This window comes from Pleurodeles waltl, chromosome 3_1, assembly GCF_031143425.1.
Source record: "Pleurodeles waltl isolate 20211129_DDA chromosome 3_1, aPleWal1.hap1.20221129, whole genome shotgun sequence".
Classification (NCBI taxonomy): domain Eukaryota; kingdom Metazoa; phylum Chordata; class Amphibia; order Caudata; family Salamandridae; genus Pleurodeles; species Pleurodeles waltl.
Genome location: NC_090440.1, coordinates 1,747,089,131 through 1,747,109,984, shown reverse-complemented (window position 1 = coordinate 1,747,109,984; position 20,854 = coordinate 1,747,089,131). Strand labels below are relative to the sequence as shown.

The window sequence follows — 20,854 nt, the reverse complement described above, 5'->3', positions numbered from 1 at the left end:
TGTCTAGAGAGATATTGAATGATCTGCAGAAGTGGGGGAAGCATGGCCTCTCTTGGTTCGGGAGGGTTTCCGCGATCAAGATGACCGTTTTACTGTGCATACTTTATGTCTTTCAGACGCTTCCCTTAACCCCCCCGCCGCGTACCATTGCAACACTTCAGTCAGCGATACTGAAATTCGTATGGTGAAGAAAGCCGGCCCGGATGCAGCGGGGTGTGCTGTACCGTCCTAAAGATGCGTGTGGCCTGGCGGTCCCCTATTTACTGCGGTATTTCCAGGCGGTTCAACTTCGCTTTTTATTGGAGTGGAGTCGACCTCTAACTGAAAAGCATTGGTGTTTCATGGATCAGGCGGTAGCGGGATCTCATACATGGAGGGAGCCATAGCTCCGACGTAGATATAGAGTGCAGGACTTTACTCCTCGCCGGTTACGGGGGTGACGCTCAGGGTTTGGGATGCATTGGCGGTTAAGAGGGCTTTGACGACCTTCCCCTCCCCGATGTCCCCGATTTGCGGGAATCCTGACTTCGCTCCAGGGTTGAAAGCGAAGTGTTTTAGGCGCTGGCACAAAGGGGGCTGCAAAAGGGTAGGCTGTCTATTCGATGAGAATGGGGTGATGGACTTTGATCAGATCAGGGAGGCCTATGGGCTTGCAGAAGCAGATAGGTTGATGTACTATCAGGTGCGACATTGGGCTCTTCGGCCGGAGATTGGGCCATTGGTATCCAGGCCATTTACCCCGTTTGAGAAATGGCTTATGGGAAAGAAAGATGACAAAAAGATAATTTCGGATTTGTACAGACTCCTCCAGACGGAGAAGCACCCCACTAAAACCAAGCAACAGGACTATGGGAGGCAGAGCTGGGGAGGGAGCTAACAGAGGAGGAGGAGTGGGAGTGTTTTTTATAGATCGCACCACACAGCATACCATGCGTCGGGGTCTGAGATGGCCTATAAGTTGGCTACGTACTGGTATCACACCCCAGCTAGGGTGTACGCATGGGACCCCGCCAAATCTGATCTCTGCTGGAGGGGTTGTGGCAGCAGGGGCACACTTATTCACCTTTTATGGCACTGCCCCAAGTTACACAGGTATTGGAAAGGGGTTCCCGACAATTTGGATAGGGTGTTTCCGACAGAAATTCCTACATTTCCATCATATGTTAAATTGGGCTTACCCAACCCCCTCACCTTCCCCCTTCGCTCTCGGAGGGGACGACAGATGGCGCTGGCCCTTAATGCTGCGATACAGGTCATACTGGCTCTTTGGGGTACGGACAGGGTCCAGACTTACACCTCCTGGCTCTATAGGCTCTGGTTCATTTTGGCGATGGAGAAACTGTCATTAGTGGCAGCACAGAGGGTGGAGGAGATGGGGGACATCTGGAAGCCGTTCATACAGATTCTTTCTGCGGAATTCAATGAGCAGACTTGCCCTGCTTATTTAAGAGTGTTGAGGATGCTGGAGGATGCCTGATGAGTGGGTTCGGACGGGTGTGGCAGGGGGACCGCATGCCGAGTGGGTCAAGAGGATCGGCAGAGAGAGGTGGGCAGAATGTGAGGTACTGCTGGGTTCAGCAAGGGGAAGCACATTTTTGTTCTTGTCTTGTGTTGAATGTATTATAATTTCTTTCCGAGTCTGACATTCTTCATACAGATTGGCACATTTTTCATTTGGAGTTGGGGCGAGGTCCACTAAGAATTGGGCTTTGAAACATAGAACTGTGTCTTATTATGTCGGTGAGATCTCTCTTTAATTGCTTTATTAATAGATAGGAGATTCTCCTGCATAATTGGTTTGCCGGCCGGCTTGGATGCAGGCATTGTGCTTCATTCATGAATGTATATGTTATATACCAATAAACAGGTTTGATCTAAAAATAAAGGTACTTTATTTTAGTGACAATATGCCAAAAGTATTTCAGAGGATATACTCCCTTAGGAGGTAAGTAAAATACACAAAATATATACACAAACCAAAAATCAGGTAAGTAAAACACTTAGAAAAGTAGTGCAAACACTGTAGAACACAATAGAATGCAATAGAAAATAGGCCTAGAGACAACACAAACCATATACTCCAAAATTGGAATGCGAACCACGAATTGACCCCAGGCCTAGTGTAGTGTGTAGAAGGTCGCTGGGAGTGTAAGAAAACACTAAGGGTGTCCAAGATACCCCACTCCAAGACCCTGAAAAGTAGGAGTAAAGTGATTCTACTTTCCCAAAAACACTAAACTTGTGATAGGAGATTCCTGGACCTGAGGACCTGCAAAGGAAGGGGACCAAGTCTAAGACAAACAAGCCTTGCTAGCTGCAAAGGTCGCGGTTGAAGAAAAAGGGTTCTGCCTGGGCCCAGGAAGGACCAGGAGGTCGCCACGTGGACGAGGAGACAGAGGGGGCCCTCAGCAACACAGGGAGCCCACGCACAAGAAGGAAGTACCCGCAGAAGTACTTGAACACAGGTTCAACAAAACTGAGCATGGCGGTCGTCTCAACACTACTAAGGAGGGTCCCACGAAGCCGGTGGTCAACTCAGCGAGTTGAGCAACGCAGAACGGAGTGCTGGGGACCTGGGCTAGGCTGTGCATGAAGGATTCCTTGCAAAAGTACACAGAAGCCCTAGCAGCTGCAGTTCACGTAGTAAACAGGATTACTGTCTGGAGAGGGGAGGCAAGGACTTACCTTCTCCAAATTTGGACAACTGGAATTGGTAAATGAAGTCACTAGCCTATAGTGACGCATTTAGAAGCAGAGAGAGTATAAACACTGAGGTTTTGATTAGCAGAGCCTCAGTGACACAGTTAAGCACTACTGACAACACACACAATTAGGTCATAAACTATGAGCACAGGGGTCCAGACCAGCAGGTTCCCAGTGAGACAGGCAAAAACATACTGACATACATGTAAAAATGGGGGTAACATGCCAAGAAAGATGGTACTTTCCTACAATTAGGCAATGTGTTTATCAATGTCTCCTTTTGGAGATAGTTTGAGATTGTCAGTGAGCCCTGTGTACCAGCTGGAGAAGTTCGGGCGGCTCCCGGTTTCCGCGGGTTCAGCTGCAGTAAGTTGTTGGAGCTAGTGCGAGGCCACTGCGGGGCACCACTTTGAAAAGCACTCACTACACAGGTGGACTTCAAGGTGAGTCTGGTGGGTCCCCTGGGAGTGTTGAGATTGCAAGGGGTGGGGGACCCTTAGAACACAGCTGGATCTTCAGTGCAGGGCACAGGGAGGCCAGGTTCAGAGCGAATAAGTGAGCCAGGAGCTTTGCGCAAGGGTGCCCTTGGAAGCAGAAGGTAGGTCGCTTTGAGGGTCGCTTGCAGGTCAGCAGGGGCACTCTGGTGGGAGGTCCTGGTGTTTTCTGAAGTCGCTTGACTGGGGCTTCCTCCTACTCCTTTTTCAGTCTGGAATGGACTGCCATTCTGGGTGTGTGACGTTGACTGACCAGTACCTGGAGCCATTGCACGGTTTGGCTGCTGGAGGTCGCAGTGCCATCAAACTTGGCACACTGGTAGGTTTCGTCCTCACGGTCCGTCGGGTGAAATTTGGTCAGACTGCAGTGTCCAGTTCCTTGGTCAGCAGCCGGTCAGTAAACTGGACTTCATTGGTCTTTTGGTCTTTGTTGCAAGATAGTGATGCCTTCATTCTGAAGGGAGAATGTCAGTGATTTTGAGAAGAGTGGAGGTCCTCTGGGGATTTGTAGAGTTCGTCCAATGTCCAAGCAATCCCTCAACTGTGATTGTCAAGCCCTGGGTTCATCAGGCAGGGTTTGGCACCTAAGTCTTGGTGCAGAAGGACATCCGTTCTCAAGCTTTGGGACTTCTTTGTTGCTGATCTTCTTGTGTTCTTAGAATCTGCATCCCTGGTCTAGGGGTGCCCACTAAATACTGTATTTAGTGGGTGTTTAGGTGAGTACCTAGTAGTGACCAATGGGTCATCTACCTTAGAGTGGTTCCACACACTAAGTGACCACTTACTGTTGGCAGAGGTCACTTTCCTACACCTGATAGGCTATTTTCCTTCTATGCAAGATGAAGAAAAATGAAATGGAATGGTCACCTTGCATGCAACACCTTAGGAGTGGTGCATCCTTGGACTGACCATTCCTCCTGTCCTTTGTGTGTTTAACTACTGTTGCTCCTGCCAAAATTGGGGGTTTGTGACAGGGGCAGCCATCCGATGCTAGGAGCAGACTTGGGGGTCAAGTTTCAAGGGTGGTAAGCCCGTTGAAGCTCGCTAGCAGGGCAGTGCACATTCCTGAGGAGGAAGGGGTTACACCTCCACCCAGGAAAGGCTTTGTTCTGGTACCCAGAGAGTAGGATTGCTCACCCCAGGGTTCTAGAATCTTATCTGGTGATTGCAGGCTGGTTGTGACCAGCCAGCAACCATGCCAGGGTAGCTTCTTCCTTTTGCAGGGGGCACCTCTAAGGTGTCCCCTGGTTACATTTTGTAATACATCTAATACTGGTACCAGTTTGGCTTTATCATTCTGAGTTGTTTGATACCAAACAACCCAGGGTTCAGAGTAGCCATCAAGTAGCTGTAAAACTCGTACTGATCAGTGTTCAACACATGTATTTGAAATGGCTGTTCTGTTCACTTACTATGTCCCCGGTTGGGCAAGCACACAGTAGAAACATATTGCTCATGCATATATGCTCACACATACAATATAGTGCACCCTGCCTTAGGGCTGGAAGGCCTGCCAGAGGGGTGACAGGCTGTGTGCCATGTCGAGTTTGCATTTTAGGATTACACAGGAACACTCTGGTTGCATGGCCCTAGAGGACGGCACAATCTGTGCTGCTGCGCTGCTCTCTGTGGCCTACCCTTAGTACCCCATGCCCTGGGTACCTTTTTACCATTTACTAGGGACTTATAGTGATTGTGCCAACCATTTAGGTAGCCCTTTAAGCATGTCTCAGACCTGCCACTGAAGAGCCTGTGTTTGCAGTTTTAAACTGCAATGTCAACCTGGCAAAATAAGCCGTTTGCCAGACCCAAACCTTTCTTTTTAATGCATATAAGTAGCCCCTAGGGTAGACCCTGGACATCTCTTCAACCCAGAACCCAGAGTGACTCCAAGGGCTAGTTGGCTTGCCGTCTGATCTGAAGTCTCATAGATCTAAAAGACTTCCAACTACACTGCTGTGCACTTCGACTCTGCCAGCTGTGAGTCTACACTGCCATGTGGTGCCACTCCAGTCCTGGACTCTTGGAAGTCGCCTAAGGTGCTTGCCAGCTGACTCAATGCATTGCTTCTGCTGAGCGTTGCATCCTCGAGTAGAACGGACGCATCTTCTTTGCGGATCTGCACATTCCTGAGCAGAACCAATTCATTGCTGCTACTGCGTGGATTGGACCCGTTGCAAAAGACTCACATCGCCACAGTGACCCACAGCTTGTGTACAATGCATTGTCTTCAGAACCACCGCTGCCTGCCACTTTACCTGGCGCAGTTTCTTTCATCTCTCAACGGCAACCTTGATGACGCCACTAAAAGTCTACATAGCAGCTTCACCACTCAGTGGAATGGATGCATCATCTTCACTGTGCAACGCATCTCCAACACCATCCTTGGCATTGCAAGTCCCGTCGTCAGAATCCTCGACGAGGACGAAGTAGGACCTTGTACCACAACCTCACCGCATCTCAGAACTGACGCATTGCGTCAGCTGCGCGATGTATCTTCGACGCAGATTAGAGCACTAGATTTTAAGGTACTTTGTCTAGTGGGCCTATTTGGGTCCCTGTAGCCGGCCCGCGCTCCATTGCGCTCAGCCTGAACTTGTGACTTTGTCCCAGTCCAGTTCAACTAGATATCCCCGCTAATGCTTCTAGCTTCTTGGTGCTAATTTTACTTAAAACTTTACAATTAATTACCTCTGGGTATACTAATTGGATTTTTGTCATTTTGGTCTTGTTATATTTGCTAAAATCTAACTCTGCCGTGGGCGCCTTTCATGGTGTGTTTTCACTGTGTTACTGTTTGAAGTGTTGTATAAATACTGTATAAACAACACCTTGCCGCTAAGTGAAGTCTGTGTGCTCTCTGTCAAGCTAACAAGGGTTGAGCACAGGTTAATTTGGGGTTTACTCTGTCTTATCCTGACATGAATAGTCGTTGCTACTTGACCAGGATTCCCACCCCAGTCAACCAAAAACCCACTTTCTTACAAGCAACATGCTCAAAGACAAATTAGCACATTTAGGGCCTGATTTAGATATTGGGGAACGGGCTACTCTGTCACAATTGTGGCAGATATCCTGTCCACCAAAATCTAAATCCCATGGGATTTAATGAGATTTAGATTTCGGCAGACAGGATATCTGTCACCGTAGTGATGGAGTAACCCATCCGCCAATATCTAAAGGAGGCCCTTAGTCCCTAAGGCAATCTACTAGTTGCCTCAACGTATATAACAGGACCTCAAGAAAAAATATATACATGGTTGTTGAGCAGCAAAGAAAGAGGAAGCTCAATTTTCCTGAGGACCGTTAGATATGAACAACTATGGTGTAATAGGATGATTGTTTACTCTGCTCAAGCACAAAGGATGAGTAGTCACAGTTGTGCAGTTATGGTTATAATGCTCTTTAAGGCTGCTCAGTGAAAAATAAAGAAGAAAAACATGAATAATTTGAGACTTCCGTCCTGGCACAGAATTTCAGACGTAAGAGCTTTGGATGATGCTAACAGAGTTTTCCAACCTGAAGGTGTTTGTTTTCCTTTACTTGAAGGAGTATTACTTTGTCAACTACCATATTTTAACTCATGCTCCCAGCTAATAATGGGTCTGTGTGGTAAGAATATGAAAGAAGGACGAGTAGTTTGAAGGTGAGTAATATGTCTCAGTCATTGATTTCATTTATGAAACCTCGGTAGAGGACATAAGTAAGGAAAGAAGGAGGGATTAATGTAAATCGGGTTGAAACGCGTTCTGTCAGGGAAACTTTGGCTTATAAAATATCTCAAGGCTTAAGGTATGTGGTTTACAGGATATTCTACATTCAGCATATTGATTCTATTTTAAGCCAATGGAAAGTACTGTGAGATATGTGGTCACAATTCTTGAGGTTCCAAGATGTTAGCCTCTGTGCTTTGTATTGTTAGGCTTGTGGCTTCTCTAGGGAGTTCATAATGCAAACAGATGCTTCAGAGAATAGCATGGGTGGGGGGTGTTAGCACAGTTGAATGAGGAGGGCCTAGACCAACCAGTATCCTTTATTAGGATGTTCCACAGCCTCATAGGTAGGAAATCTAGCTTTTAATGGAAGTTAACAATATCCCTCTTAGACAATTCCTCCCTGAGCTGCATTATTTTCGACCTTTTGTTGTCTGAAGCACTCTACACTATTTCGAGGTTTATCATAATCTAAAGAGTGACTCCTGTACAGTGTAGTTGAAGGGAGAAGATCATTTAATGGAATATGCCTCAATGTGTTTCTAATTGTTTTCACTGTAGGTTCACAGCTAGTTAAACAAGGAAGATTTCTGCTCATTATGGTTTCAGTAAGTGCTAGAAGACTAAAAGTTTCAAATTCCTTGCTTTGTTGCTGCTGTTAGTGGTGCAATCAGGAGGTTGTGCAGTGACCTAATGCTCTTCCTCTGATAGCATCCAGAATGATTTATGTACACAATAAATTCTGGAAGCCACAATAATTTTTTGAATGAATATCATTTACAGTTCATTGATTTTTTTAGATGACAGGCATTAGTTGTGATGGAAGTTTGTTTATGTATGCCACAGCTAACAATGAACATCATAGGAATTATGAGTATTTAACCATTAAAGCAGAACATCTAATCCAGTCCAATTTATAGCTTTTCCTACCTGCCTCTTCTCTGCATCTGAGTCTATCTATTGAGCTGAAAGACTCTGCATTGTTTCACCGGGCCGTCTTGATGCTGCTACAGGTAGTCAGGTGTTTTTCTTGATACATCCCTGGCTCTTCTGCTGTTAACATTGGTTTTAATGTGCATACATCACTGGATGTTGGTGCATCTGGTCTCTCCATCCAGTTGTATGTTTTCATTGGAGATAGCAGGGTAGCAGCATCTTCATCACTTAGTGGGAAAACTCTCTGTTCCCAGTTCGCAGGCTTTAAAAGCGGGAGCACAGAATTACACAAGGCTTGGAAGTCAGCAGAATATCAAGTATTTACAGTTTAATACATTAACACCCTGACCATGTTGAAGAGCCCTGGAATTTAGATTATTTAGTTATAGCATCCCCACAAACATAATTTGAAATTATAGTAAACTCAGTGCTTAATTTGTGCTTGTTGTTTCCGGTGCTGAGCACCGGCACTTATTTTTGAGGGCCGGGGCTTATTCTTTTGCCTCAAGCATTTGCTGCGAATAAAAGACACATATGGGAAAGACGGAGGAAGGGAAAAACAAAAAAAACGTCACAAAGGGAGAAAGTGGAAAGCTGCTAGTCAGCTGAAGGGGCAGAGAGTGACTTTATATGGATTGAAGAGGCCTGAGATGGCTTCAGGATTACACCACCTCAGTATTGCGTGTTCCCATATTTTATTGCAGCAGCCGCGTGTTTAAGAGGAGGGCTTTGGGCACCGGCACCTTTTTATTGATAAATTAAGCATTGAGTAAACTTCTATTGTCTAGGAATGTAACTGAAGAAACTTTACTGTTAAACTACATATTAATATGCAGGTTCCTGAACTGAAGCACTGTTGAAAAGTAGTTGTTTATAAGAAAAATAATTTTGAACAAGCATTGGCAAAGTATGTTTCCCCTGTGCGAGATCTATTGGTGTTGCCAATATCTTTAGGTTTTTCTACATGTTGCACAACAGCGAGAGCTACAGTGCAACATGGCTTAAAGCAGAAACAAAGCACTATGATGCAGCCTGCGTTGATTGCAGGAGGAGGAATCGCCATAGTCCACAAAAGCACCATCAGAGTCTCGAACAGCACCCATGACTCCCTTAACCTCGCCGAGCACCTCCACTTCAGAATCCAAATCAACGCCAACACCACCCTTAAAGGAACTCTGATCTATAGACCCCCAGGCCCCCGCTCTCATTTCTGCGAAGCCATCGTCAGTACCAATGCCCTCGACTCCACAGAGTACATCCTCCTCGCCGATCTGAACTTTCACCTAGAAAACAATGACGACGCCAACACCACCAACCTGATGGCCAACCTGGCCAACCTCGGCCTCAAACAACTCGTAAGCTCACTCACCCACTCCGCAGGCCACACACTCGACCCCGTCTTCTCAGCCAGCAACCACATCTATATCAGCCACACCACCGAACTCAGCTGGACAGACCACTGATGCACCACTTCTCCTACCAGAAGCCAGTCACCCACCACCACCGCACACAACCCCCCGACGCAACTGGAGAAAAATAGCAACGGATCAACTGATTTCCACACTTGCCCAGGACCCACCCCCGAGACCACGGACCCCAACACAGCCGCCACCAACCTGAATCGCTGGTTAGAGGACTGTGCCAACACCCTCGCACTGCTGAAAAAAGAAAAAAAAACACCCTCCACAGAATCAAGGCCAGATGGTTCACCCCAGACCTACAGGAATTCAAACAGCTATGCCGCAGAATGGAAAAAACGTGGCACCGTGAACCTACCAACTCCAACCACATCGCATTCAAGGATGCCATACGCAAACATCACCAACTGATCTGCACCACCAAAAGGACCCACTTGAAAAACCGCATTGACACCAACGCTCACAACAGTAAAGAGCTCTTCGGCATCATCAAAGAGCTCTCCACTCCCAAGACTTGCTCCAACGAACCCCGCCATCACAGAAGTTCTGCAACTCACTTGCAACCCACTTCAGTCGAAAGATAGAAGAAATCCACAACAGCTTCAACCCCCAGACCCACCAGCTGACTACAAACACCCACGAACCCAATCCCGCAAGCGACACCCACCTCCTCCACACCTGAACCCCCATCAACAAAGAAGACACCGCCAACACCATGGCCTCCATCCACTCCAGATCACCATCGGACCCCTGCTTACACCATATCTTCAGTAATGCAAATATCATCATCGCTCCCCACCTCTGCAACACCATCAACAGCTCCTTCAAGTCAGCCACCTTCCCAGAAAGCTGGAAGCACGCAGAAGTCAACGCCCTACTGAAAAAACCCAAGGCAGACCCAGACGACCAGAAGAACTACCGACCAATCCCCCTCCTCCCGTTCCCAGCCAAAGTAATCGAAAAAATTGTGAACAGCCAACTATCCCGATTCCTGGAAGACAGCAAGGCACTCAACACCTCCCAATCCGGATCCTGCAAACACCACAGCACCGAGACCACACTCATCGCTGCCACAGACAACATCAGGACCATGCTCGACGAAGAAGAAACAACAGCACTCATCCTCCTGGACCTCTCCGCAGCCTTCGACACGGTTTGTCATCACACTCTCCGCACATGCCTCTATAATGCTGGAATCCGCGACAAAGCACTCGACTGGATCTCATCAATTCTCCCAGGCAGAACCCATAGAGTCCGCCTTCCACCATTCATATCAGAAGCCTCCAGTATCATCTGTGGCATCCCCCAAGGCTCATCTCTGAGCCCCACGCTCTTCAACGTGTACATGGCCCCACTCGCCAACATCGCACGAACACACCACATCAACATAATTTCCTACGCAGACAACACTCAGCTAATCCTCTCCCTCATAAAAGACCCTAGAGCTGCAAAAAACAACCTCCACAACAGACTCCAAGCCATCGCCAGCTGGATGGAAGCAACCCGCCTCAAATTAAACACAGATAAGACAGAGATCCTCCTGGTGGCCCACCTCCCTAGGATCCGCACCACCTCCCACCATCCTGGATTCCACACTCAGCATGACTCAGCAGGTCAACGCCATCTCCTCTTCTTACTACAACACCCTCCGCATGCTGCGAAAAATATTCAAGTGGATCCCCATCGAAACCAGGAAAACTGTCACCCACGCCCTGGTCAGCAGCCGACTGGACTACGGAAACGCCCTATATGCAGGAACTACAACCAAACTCCAAACAAAGCTGCAAAGAATCCATAACGCATCCACCCGACTCATTCTGGACGTCCTACGCCACCACCACACCACCCCCCACCTCATAGACTTACACTGGCTACCAATACCAAAGAGGATCACCTTCAAACTCCTCGTCCACGCACACAAGGTCCTCCACAACACAGGCCCAACCTACCTCAACGAAAGACTCACCTTCCATACCCCCACCAGCAACCTTCGCTCCGCCAGACTCGCCCTCGCCTCCGTTCCCCGCATCTGCCGCACACCGCCGGAGGAAGATCCTTCTCCCTCCTGGCCGCCAAGACCTGGAACTCCCTACTGCTCCACCTTTGCCAGACTCAAGACCTCTTAACTTTCAGGAAACACCTAAAGACATGGCTTTACGACCAGTAGCTTCCCCCCAGCGCCTTGAGACCCCAATGGGTGATTAGTGCGCTTTATAAATCTTATGATTGATTGATTGATTGATTGATTTTGCTTTTTTTCATTGAAGAAATGATGCACAGCACCTGCACTGCTGTGCAATATATGTAAAAACTGTGTGGAGAATTTCGGAAGGGAAGCAACAAGGAGGAGTGAAGGGTGGGGAAACAAACCACAGATAGCTGCATGAAACAAACCACAGACAGTGGGAGGAAGGTGCAGGGTGCAGAAACAAACCACAGACAACAGGAGGGGTTCAAGATGGGGAAACAAACCAGACAGCGGGCTGGGGGGAAGAAACAACAACAGCAGGAGGAGGGCGAGGGAAAAATATCATGAGGGATGGAGTAATAACAGAGTGAAGAGAGAGGGGGAGGCAGAGGGACTGCATACACATGCATTTCATTAGAGTGCATGTACAAAGTCAGAAAAAAGAGTACCAGCGGGTGTCTGCAGCCAATGGAAGGATACTGGCCACAGACAAGAAGCTGTACCTGGTCAAAGCTCCTTGACAGGGACACACACAAAACCCCTCGGAGAAAGCAGAGGTGAGGAGGATATTCTGACCAATAAGAAGCAAGGAAACAAGTGATGTTGGAGCCAACCAATAGTAAGTAATGGGTAGGCTCAAAGCCTGTTTTAAGCTATAATTATTTGTTTTTTTACAAGAGATTTCTCAAGCATTGTGCAGGTGAAACCTAAATATGAGGACGGAGATGCTACTTACTAACAATATCAATTTTCCAGTATGGGTGTCTTCAACTTTCAAAACAAGTAGGCCTGTGATGACCATCCACATTTTAAACCCAATACATTGAGGTTTAGATCTGAATTTGTCTATGATGGTGAGTTCTGCCAAATACTATCAGACTAAGGGCCAGATGTATGAAAATATTTTGCACTCGCAAACGGTAAAATCGGTCGTTTGCGAGTGCAAAATAGTGGTCTGCAATGCATGAAAGGCATTCGCAGACCACAAAGAAGAAATCGAAAATTTTTTGATTTTTTGCATTGCGACCTGGATTTTGAGAATCGCAATTTGCGATTCGCAAAATCCAGGTCGCAAGGCAATGCTGCGAAAAATCGCAAATTGCAATTTTTCGCAGAATGGTATTTTCCACATGCAAAATACCATGATCTGCAACCAGGAGGTAACCTGGTGCAAAATTTAAATTGAACATGTAAAGCACACATGCCATTTTGGCATGTGTGTACCTTACATGTTAAAAAAAACATTGGGGTGCAGGAGAGGGGGCCTTAGGCCCCCAGCACCCTGGCCTTTTGCATTTCCAAAATTGCAATTTCTGGTTCAGAAATAGCAATTTTGGAAATGCAAAAAATTCACAGCTATGACAGGCCCATAGCTGCGAATGGGGCCGTATCGCAATTTGCGATTCGGTAATCGCATTTGCTATTTTTAAGAAATTGCTATTACCGATTCGCAAATGTGATACATGGCCCTTTGCGAGTCGGTAATAGCGATTTCCTAAAAATCGCTATTACCGAATCGCAATGGGCTGTGATCATACATCTGGCCCTAAATATTTATATTTTTGGTTTTCACAAACCTATGCATTTCTTTACCACAAACATTGGAGGGGTTCCTATCTCGGGCCAAGCAAGGACATTTCAAGAGTCGAAAGACTAACATGGCCATGATGCCTTGCAGATCTAGAGTTTTTGTGCAGGCACAGTCCAGCCATACAACCCTTCCATACATACACAGTGCAAAGGTAAATTTTCTGCAAAAAAAAAAATTCTGCACGCGAAAGTTGATCCATTGCTGCTATGTTTGCTGCCTTGCCATGCACAAGTGCAAGTGCAAAACCTTAGCAAATCTAGGACTTACACTGTGGAGAAAAATAACTTGCAATGGTTAACGCCAAACATTACTTGGCAGGATAATGCACAACATATTATCAACAATAACACATACTTTAAACTCCTGAGTTTCCCACACCATTCTGCACTCAAGCATGCTGTAGGTGAGATGAGTGAAACCAGTTTTGAGAAGTCAACTCCCTTAACTTAATACATTATCCCTCTATAGCTAAGTTGACTTATCTGTAACTCAACATACCTGAGAGAAGTTTGGACTACAAGATGACCACTGATTATTACTGCAGAGTTTTCTGAAAAGGTCCACTAAACAAAAAAGGAGGAACAAGGGCCACGTCTAATGTGTTATTTTTCTCATGTGAAAATGGTGATGGTCTTTCCAACACTTACGAAAGATTTAGAAGACATTGTAGGATGTGGGACTGGGCCAGGGTCAAGATGGAAGCTTGTGTTAGTGGTCCTGCTCACTGCCACTATTCCCACTAACTGATGGCTGTACCAGGGTCCAGCTCACTCTTCCATCCCTCCATGACCAGCCTTTAACCTTGTGTCTCAGTGGCCTGTCGGCACTGCAGTAGCAGAAAGAGAAGCATGAATAGATCTTCTGAAAAATACCTTGTTAAGAAAGCGGGCAACATTTGTTAACATTTCCAAATCACACAAATAGCTGGGCTGATTTGCAAAACGTTCTTGCACTGTCAATGTAAAACTTTAGGTATGATTTAACATCCCATTCATGTAAGGCTCTTTCTGCTGAAGTAATCGGTTAAGGAAAGTGTAGCGGGTTCTTTATCCCGAGTCGAAAGGATATTGGAAGAAGGCAACAGACTCAGGTTTTTTTTGGATTAGTGCTTTTATTTCTATCTGCTCAGATGGGACACTAGCTCGTGTCACAAAACTTTGGTGTTGTCAGAGTCCAGAAACTAATATGAATCCCTTTTCTTTCAGGGCCGAGAGTTCCGGGAATGGCCTGGTCCGGTGTGGAGAGAGACCTTGTTCCCCCGACGCTCAGTGGGACCGGATTCCCCAAAATAAAGAAGAAAGAAAAATAAGGCATAGGTAAGTGGGGAATATACTTTATATCCTGTTTCTTTTACGGTTAGTAGGAAGTGAGGGACGAGGTATTGTGGGGGGGGGGGGGCTGAGGTAGGTGCAGCTATGTCTCTGAATTCCTTATAGTGCCCTCTTGGTGACCCCTTTACTCTTAGCTTTTCTTGCTGTTTCTGGGTTAGGTCGTGGTTGTAGTTAGGCAGGGTCCAGGGTCCCATTTATACTACCTCCCCCTCTTTGCAGGACCTTAACTCCCTCTCCTTGCTGTCCTTCCGCCCAGTCAGCCACCCGTAGCCCCAATTCCACCCTTGGTACGCTCGTACCTGGTTGGGCCACACCCCTCCGGGGACGCGGCCGGCTTGTAGACAGTCTCCTGACTTGTCTTCTGCAGGGGCGGGAGGTGCCCTGGGTGCTCCGTTCTTCGCGCGTCCTTCTCCTCTCGCGGCGGGGTTTTCCTCCGGACTCAGTGGGTTGCTGCGTTTGGAGGTGCTCCTCGTGGTGTCGGCGTCCCTCTCTTTCCTTCCTTCCGTTCCTTGTCCGTCTTCCTGCTTTCGTATTTCTTCCTGACGGATGACGTTAGACGTCATCACGTCAGGAGTTCCTGGGATGCCCCCGGGTTTTCCGTCGGCGGCCGTCTTCTCTGACCAAGCCGCGGCGTCCGGAGGCGCCCGGCTACACATCCCCTCACACGAAGGGGGCTGTTCGAGCCCCGCAAGACCCGGGAACCGGGATAAATAGTCAGCCTGACCCATAAGGTCACCAGGGAGATGACAAACCTGGAAGGAGAAAGGTTGGAGTTCTATGAACCATCTTAATATTCGATTATTGGTATCCTTATACCTTGAGAGCCAGGTAAGTGGTGCATGATCTGTATATAACAGGAAAGGTCGGCCCAAGAGGTAATATTGGAGGCTTTCGATCGCCCATTTAATGGCAAGACACTCCCGCTCTATAATGGGATACCTTTGTTCCCTGGGAAGTAACTTACGACTAATGAAGACAACGGGGTGGCTTATTCCGTCTTCGTCTTTTTGAAAAAGGACGGCACCTACTCCGACGTCGGAGGCATCCGTTTGGAGATGAAAGGGACTATCAAAATCAGGGCATCTTAAAATCGGTTGAGTGGTGAGACACCTTTGTAAAGTACGGTAACTATGTAGCTGGATCGGGTTTAGGATCGTGATTTTGTTGGGTTGCCCTTTCCTTAATAGGTCTGTCAAGGGGGCCGCCAAACTGGAGTAGTGAGGAATAAACCTTCGATAGTACCCCACTAGTCCTAAAAAGGAACGAACCTCCTTCTTCGTGGTGGGAGCCTTGGTGTGTAGGATGGCTTCGATTTTATTCATTTGTGGACGTAGTGTGCCTTTACCAATGTGATATCCCAGGTAGGAGATCTCGTTAAAAACTAGTCGGCTCTTGGCGGGATTGGCCGTTAGTCCAGCCTTCCTTAAAGCCGAGAAGATTCTGTCGAGGTGGACCAAATGATCTTCCCAGGTCTCACTGAAGATAACGATGTCATCCAGATAGGCTGCCGCGTATCTGTTATGAGGTCGTAATATGGTATCAATGAGACGTTGGAAGGTTGCAGGGGCGCCGTGTAACCCAAAAGGAAGTACCTTAAAGTGATATAACCCTGAGGGAGTAGCGAAAGCCGTTTTTCCCCTATCACCGGGGGCCAGCGGAATCTGCCAATACCCTTTTGTCAAGTCGAGGGTGGACATGTATTTTGCTTTTCCTAACCTTTCCAATAATTCGTCTATCCTTGGGAGAGGATATGTGTCAAACTGGGATATGGAATTGACTTGTCTAAAGTCAATACAAAAGCGTACGGACCCGTCAGGCTTGGGTACCAATACCACTGGTGAACACCAGGGACTTTGGGAAGGCTCTATGATGTCTAGCTCTAACATTTTTTCTATTTCGTTTTCTATGAGGATTTTCCTAGCTTCAGGGATACGATAAGGCCTTAACCGTACTGTTTTCCCTGGGGGTGTGATGATTTGATGGTATACCAATCGGGTCCTACCGGGCATCGATGAGAACACCCGGAGATGGTTATAGAGGAGTTTGCCTAACTGTCTATTTTGTTGAAAAGAGAGGTCTGTATTTATGACAGGAATTTCTCTTTCGCCAGGTGGATCAGTGGGACACCATCCTATCTCCAATTCCTTAACGGTGTTAACTAGACATCCTGGCCTTGGTTCGGTCGGAGGTTCTTCCCATCGTTTTAACAAATTAACATGGAAGATCTGTGACCTATTAGGATTATCGTTGAGCTGAATTTTGTAGGTTACGGGTGTTACTATGCCTGTTATAAGGTATGGTCCCTGCCATTTTGCTAACAATTTGTTATCTGAACTGGGGAGAAGTATTAATACTTTATCTCCTATGGCAAAAGACCTTAATTGGGTATTCCGATCATAATTCCTTTTCTGTTTGTCCTGGGCCCTCTCCATGTGTTCCCTAACGCTTTCCCATACTGTGTGTAGGTGAGTTTTTAAGTCTCGAGCATAGTTTAGAAGGGTCTTTTCTCCTTCTTCCTCTTCCCACATTTCCGCAGCCATGTCTAGTAGGGTCCTGGGTTGTCACCCAAATAACTCAAAAGGACTATGGCCTGTAGATGCTTGTTCGTGGGTCCTGATTGCGTATAAGACTAAGGGAAGTTTTCTATCCCAGTCCTTACCGGTCTCTGAGATGGATTTTTTTAGTAGTGTCTTTAGGGTGTGGTTATATCTCTCCACCAAACCATCGGTTTGTGGATGATAGACCGACGTCCGCAATTGTTTAATCCCTAACAATTGACATATTTGTGTCATCAAGTTGGACATGAATTGGGTGCCTTGATCTGTTAAGATCTCCCGAGGAAACCCGATTCGGGAAAAGAACCCAATCATGGCGTGGGCGACACTCTTGGTGTTAATACTAGAGAGGGGAATAGCCTCAGGATATCTAGTGGCGTAGTCCACTAATACCAATATATAACGATAACCTCTGGACGAGGGCAAAAGGGGGCCAACCAGGTCCATCCCTATTCTGGAGAAGGGAACATCAATGATGGGAAGAGGTTGCAAAGGGGCCTTTCTCCGTGAGCCTGGATCAATCAATTGGCATTTTGGACATTGTTGACAGAACCTCCTAATCTGTGAAAAAAACCCCGGCCAATAAAACTTCCTCAACAAATATTCTTCTGTTTTCTCCCTTCCATAATGGCCACCCCCTGGCTGGCTGTGCGCTAAGTGTAGGACTTGTTGTCTGTAAGGTTCGGGAACTATCAACTGCTTTTTTTCTTCTTGGTTCTGATTAGTGACTCGATATAATAGATCCTTAATTACAGTGAACGAGGGACCCTTGTCCTGTGGGGTCCGTGGTCGTGCGCTTCCCCAGGCATGAATTAGACTGGGGTCTTCTTTGAGAGGTCCGGAAGGGGGGAAGACTAGTGAGGGCAAGAACCTCTGTAATTACCCTCGCGGGACTGGGGTTGTCTGAGTTGTAGGTTTTCTTGATCCTTCTTTTCTCCTTCCGGGAGAGTTTGGGTCGCACCGTCGGAGGTGACAGAGGAATGGTGGAAAAAGGAGCATCTTTCCACCAGGTATTCGGTTCTTCGACCGGGCGAACACTCTCCAAGAGTTTAGAAAACTCCGAAAAGTCAGTCCCTATAATGGCTTCTTCAACCAGCTGTTCTACTAACCCCACCCTTATGGGGTTTTCTCTTCCTTCCCAGATGAGGGTTGTCCAGATCAGTGGGTATTCTCTGGTTTCTCCGTGAATACAGCAGATTGATACCGTAAGTCCTGACATGTGGAGAGTCTTATTGAATAAATCAGCCCTGACTACTGACTGGCTACACCCTGAGTCAATAAGGGCCACCGTGGGTTTCCCATTGATAAGCAGTGTCTTTTTGTAAGGGGTTGCCCTTCTCCCAGTGTAAAAGACCCTTCCCCTCGTGACCCCTATTTCCATGGGTTCCGGTTTCTCTGTTTCAGGGGGCAACCGCGAGCGATGTGACCCCATTCTCCGCAGCTAAAACACTGAGGTTGTTGTATGTATGGCCTTTCAAGACCCCGTGGTTTCCCTATTTCCTCATTGATTCTTCGGCCCCCTGATGAAGATATCCCAGAACCTTGACACAGGGGACTAGGCGTGGATCGAGGGGTTGTGACTTTGAATTCGAGGGAGCGATGAAAAGCACAGGCTAGCTCGATGGTGGTATTGGTATCCGGGTTTGGATGTTGCTTGATCCAGTTACGCGTAGAAGGCGGTAGTGCGTCTAGGTACTGTTCTAAGAGCACAATCTCAATAATGTCTTCCCGATTAGTCCCTATGGGGCCCAACCATTTGAGACCCAGATCTTTAATCCTAAAGTATAGAGCCCGGGGATTTTCGGAGGGTCCCCATTTAGATTTTCTAAATCGGACACAATAATGTTCAGAGTCAAATCCCACCCATTCCAAGATGCTCTTTTTAATATCCATATATGGGGTTGTTCCCCCGGGGTTTACCGCCTGATAAGCGGCTTGGAGTGTTCCCGTTAATAAGGGGGCGATATATTGGCCCCAGCGCTCGGGTGGCCAGGTAGCGGAAGTAGCAACTCGTTCAAAATTGGTGAAAAAGGCATCGGGGTCTTCACCTTCTTGATATCGTTGTAGGACTGAACTAGGCACATTTGGGTGCACACGAGTAGCGGCTATTGTATCAGTGAGATTTTTAATGGCGGTTTCATGAACCAACTGGTTGTTGGCCATTATAGTAGCCTGGCTTTTAAGTGCATTTTGTAGTGCCTCTCTTTCCAACTTAGCCTCTTTTTGTTGCTCTTCCCACACTAATTGTAGGTGTCTTTGTCCTGAGGCCAACTGTTGCATCATATCAGACATGCTACACTGTCCCTCCATTTTCTGGAAGCCCTTGTCGCCAATTCCAATATCCCACTTCTGACACCACTGTAGCGGGTTCTTTATCCCGAGTCGAAAGGATATTGGAAGAAGGCGACAGACTCAGGGTTTTTTTTGGATTAGTGCTTTTATTTCTATCTGCTCGGATGGGACACTAGCTCGTGTCACAAAACTTTGGTGTTGTCAGAGTCCAGAAACTAATATGAATCCCTTTTCTTTCAGGGCCGAGAGTTCCGGGAATGGCCTGGTCCGGTGTGGAGAGAGACCTTGTTCCCCCGACGCTCAGTGGGACCGGATTCCCCAAAATAAAGAAGAAAGAAAAATAAGGCATAGGTAAGTGGGGAATATACTTTATATCCTGTTTCTTTTACGGTTAGTAGGAAGTGAGGGACGAGGTATTGTGGGGGGGGGGGCTGAGGTAGGTGCAGCTATGTCTCTTAATTCCTTATAGTGCCCTCTTGGTGACCCCTTTACTCTTAGCTTTTCTTGCTGTTTCTGGGTTAGGTCGTGGTTGTAGTTAGGCAGGGTCCAGGGTCCCATTTATACTACCTCCCCCTCTTTGCAGGACCTTAACTCCCTCTCCTTGCCGTCCTTCCGCCCAGTCAGCCACCCGTAGCCCCAATTCCACCCTTGGTACGCTCGTACCTGGTTGGGCCACGCCCCTCCAGGGACGCGGCCGGCTTGTAGACAGTCTCCCGACTTGTCTTCTGCAGGGGCGGGAGGCGCCCTGGGTGCTCCGTTCTTCGCGCGTCCTTCTCCTCTCGCGGCGGGGTTTTCCTCCGGGCTCAGTGGGTTGCTGCGTTCGGAGGTGCTCCTCGTGGTGTCGGCATCCCTCTCTTTCCTTCCTTCCGTTCCTTGTCCGTCTTCCTGCTTTCGTATTTCTTCCTGACGGATGACGTTAGACGTCATCACGTCAGGAGTTCCTGGGATGCCCCCGGGTTTTCCGTCGGCGGCCGTCTTCTCTGACCAAGCCGCGGCGTCCGGCTACAGAAAGAAAGTCCGCAAAAGGAGGTGAAATCACAAAATAACTTGGAATAAGGTGTAGATTTGTGGATAATGTGAACTAGTCCTTAGTGAACCTATTAAAAGGCGCTTTTACTGAAAACCTTTGAATTTCTCCAACAGGCCTAGGTGAAGGTATTGCAAGAAAAAATGCAATTTCCACAACAGGCTCTGTATGAGGGACATATAAATAGGCTCAGATGGGCTTCTCATGAGGGACCCTAGCACTGTTTAGTCACAGAACAGGAGGCAGCTCGATTTGTGGCGTGAATGTTCTTAATAATACTTTCATAAATTCCTTAAAAATTCTGGTGGACGACAAAAGACTGAGACTTTAGGTATTTGGAAATGGCTACTGAATCAACTATAACAGAAGAGTACAAAAGGGCTCAGCCATGTGGACTAGATAAGGCACAAACTCCTAAGAAAATAAAGGAACTGATATCAGTGCATCTGGGAGTCACTTGCATGCAGCCCCGCTCATTGCATCTGCAAGTGAAAGATGTTTCCACCTACTGGCATGCAGGAGTACTGCTTTTAAGTTCCCAGATAGAGTCTGATGCCTTGGGAAATATTCACAAGGTGAGGAATCTGTGGTTAGATAGAAAAAAAT

The 20,854-nt window shown here is 47.3% G+C and overlaps 2 long non-coding RNA genes across 2 annotated transcripts in view; one reads left to right on the top strand and one right to left on the bottom strand.

Moving 5' to 3' along the window:
• The window catches only part of LOC138283420 (uncharacterized), a 136,854-nt gene that overhangs the window by 21,250 nt on the left and 94,750 nt on the right, over positions 1-20,854 (bottom strand). The window lies entirely within an intron of this gene.
• Positions 14,253-20,854, top strand: part of LOC138285569 (uncharacterized) — a 45,644-nt gene continuing 39,042 nt past the window's right edge. The window contains exons 1-2 of the long non-coding RNA XR_011201614.1: positions 14,253-14,359; positions 19,462-19,572. This is a non-coding gene — a long non-coding RNA (uncharacterized lncRNA). The remainder of the gene's footprint in view (positions 14,360-19,461; positions 19,573-20,854) is intronic.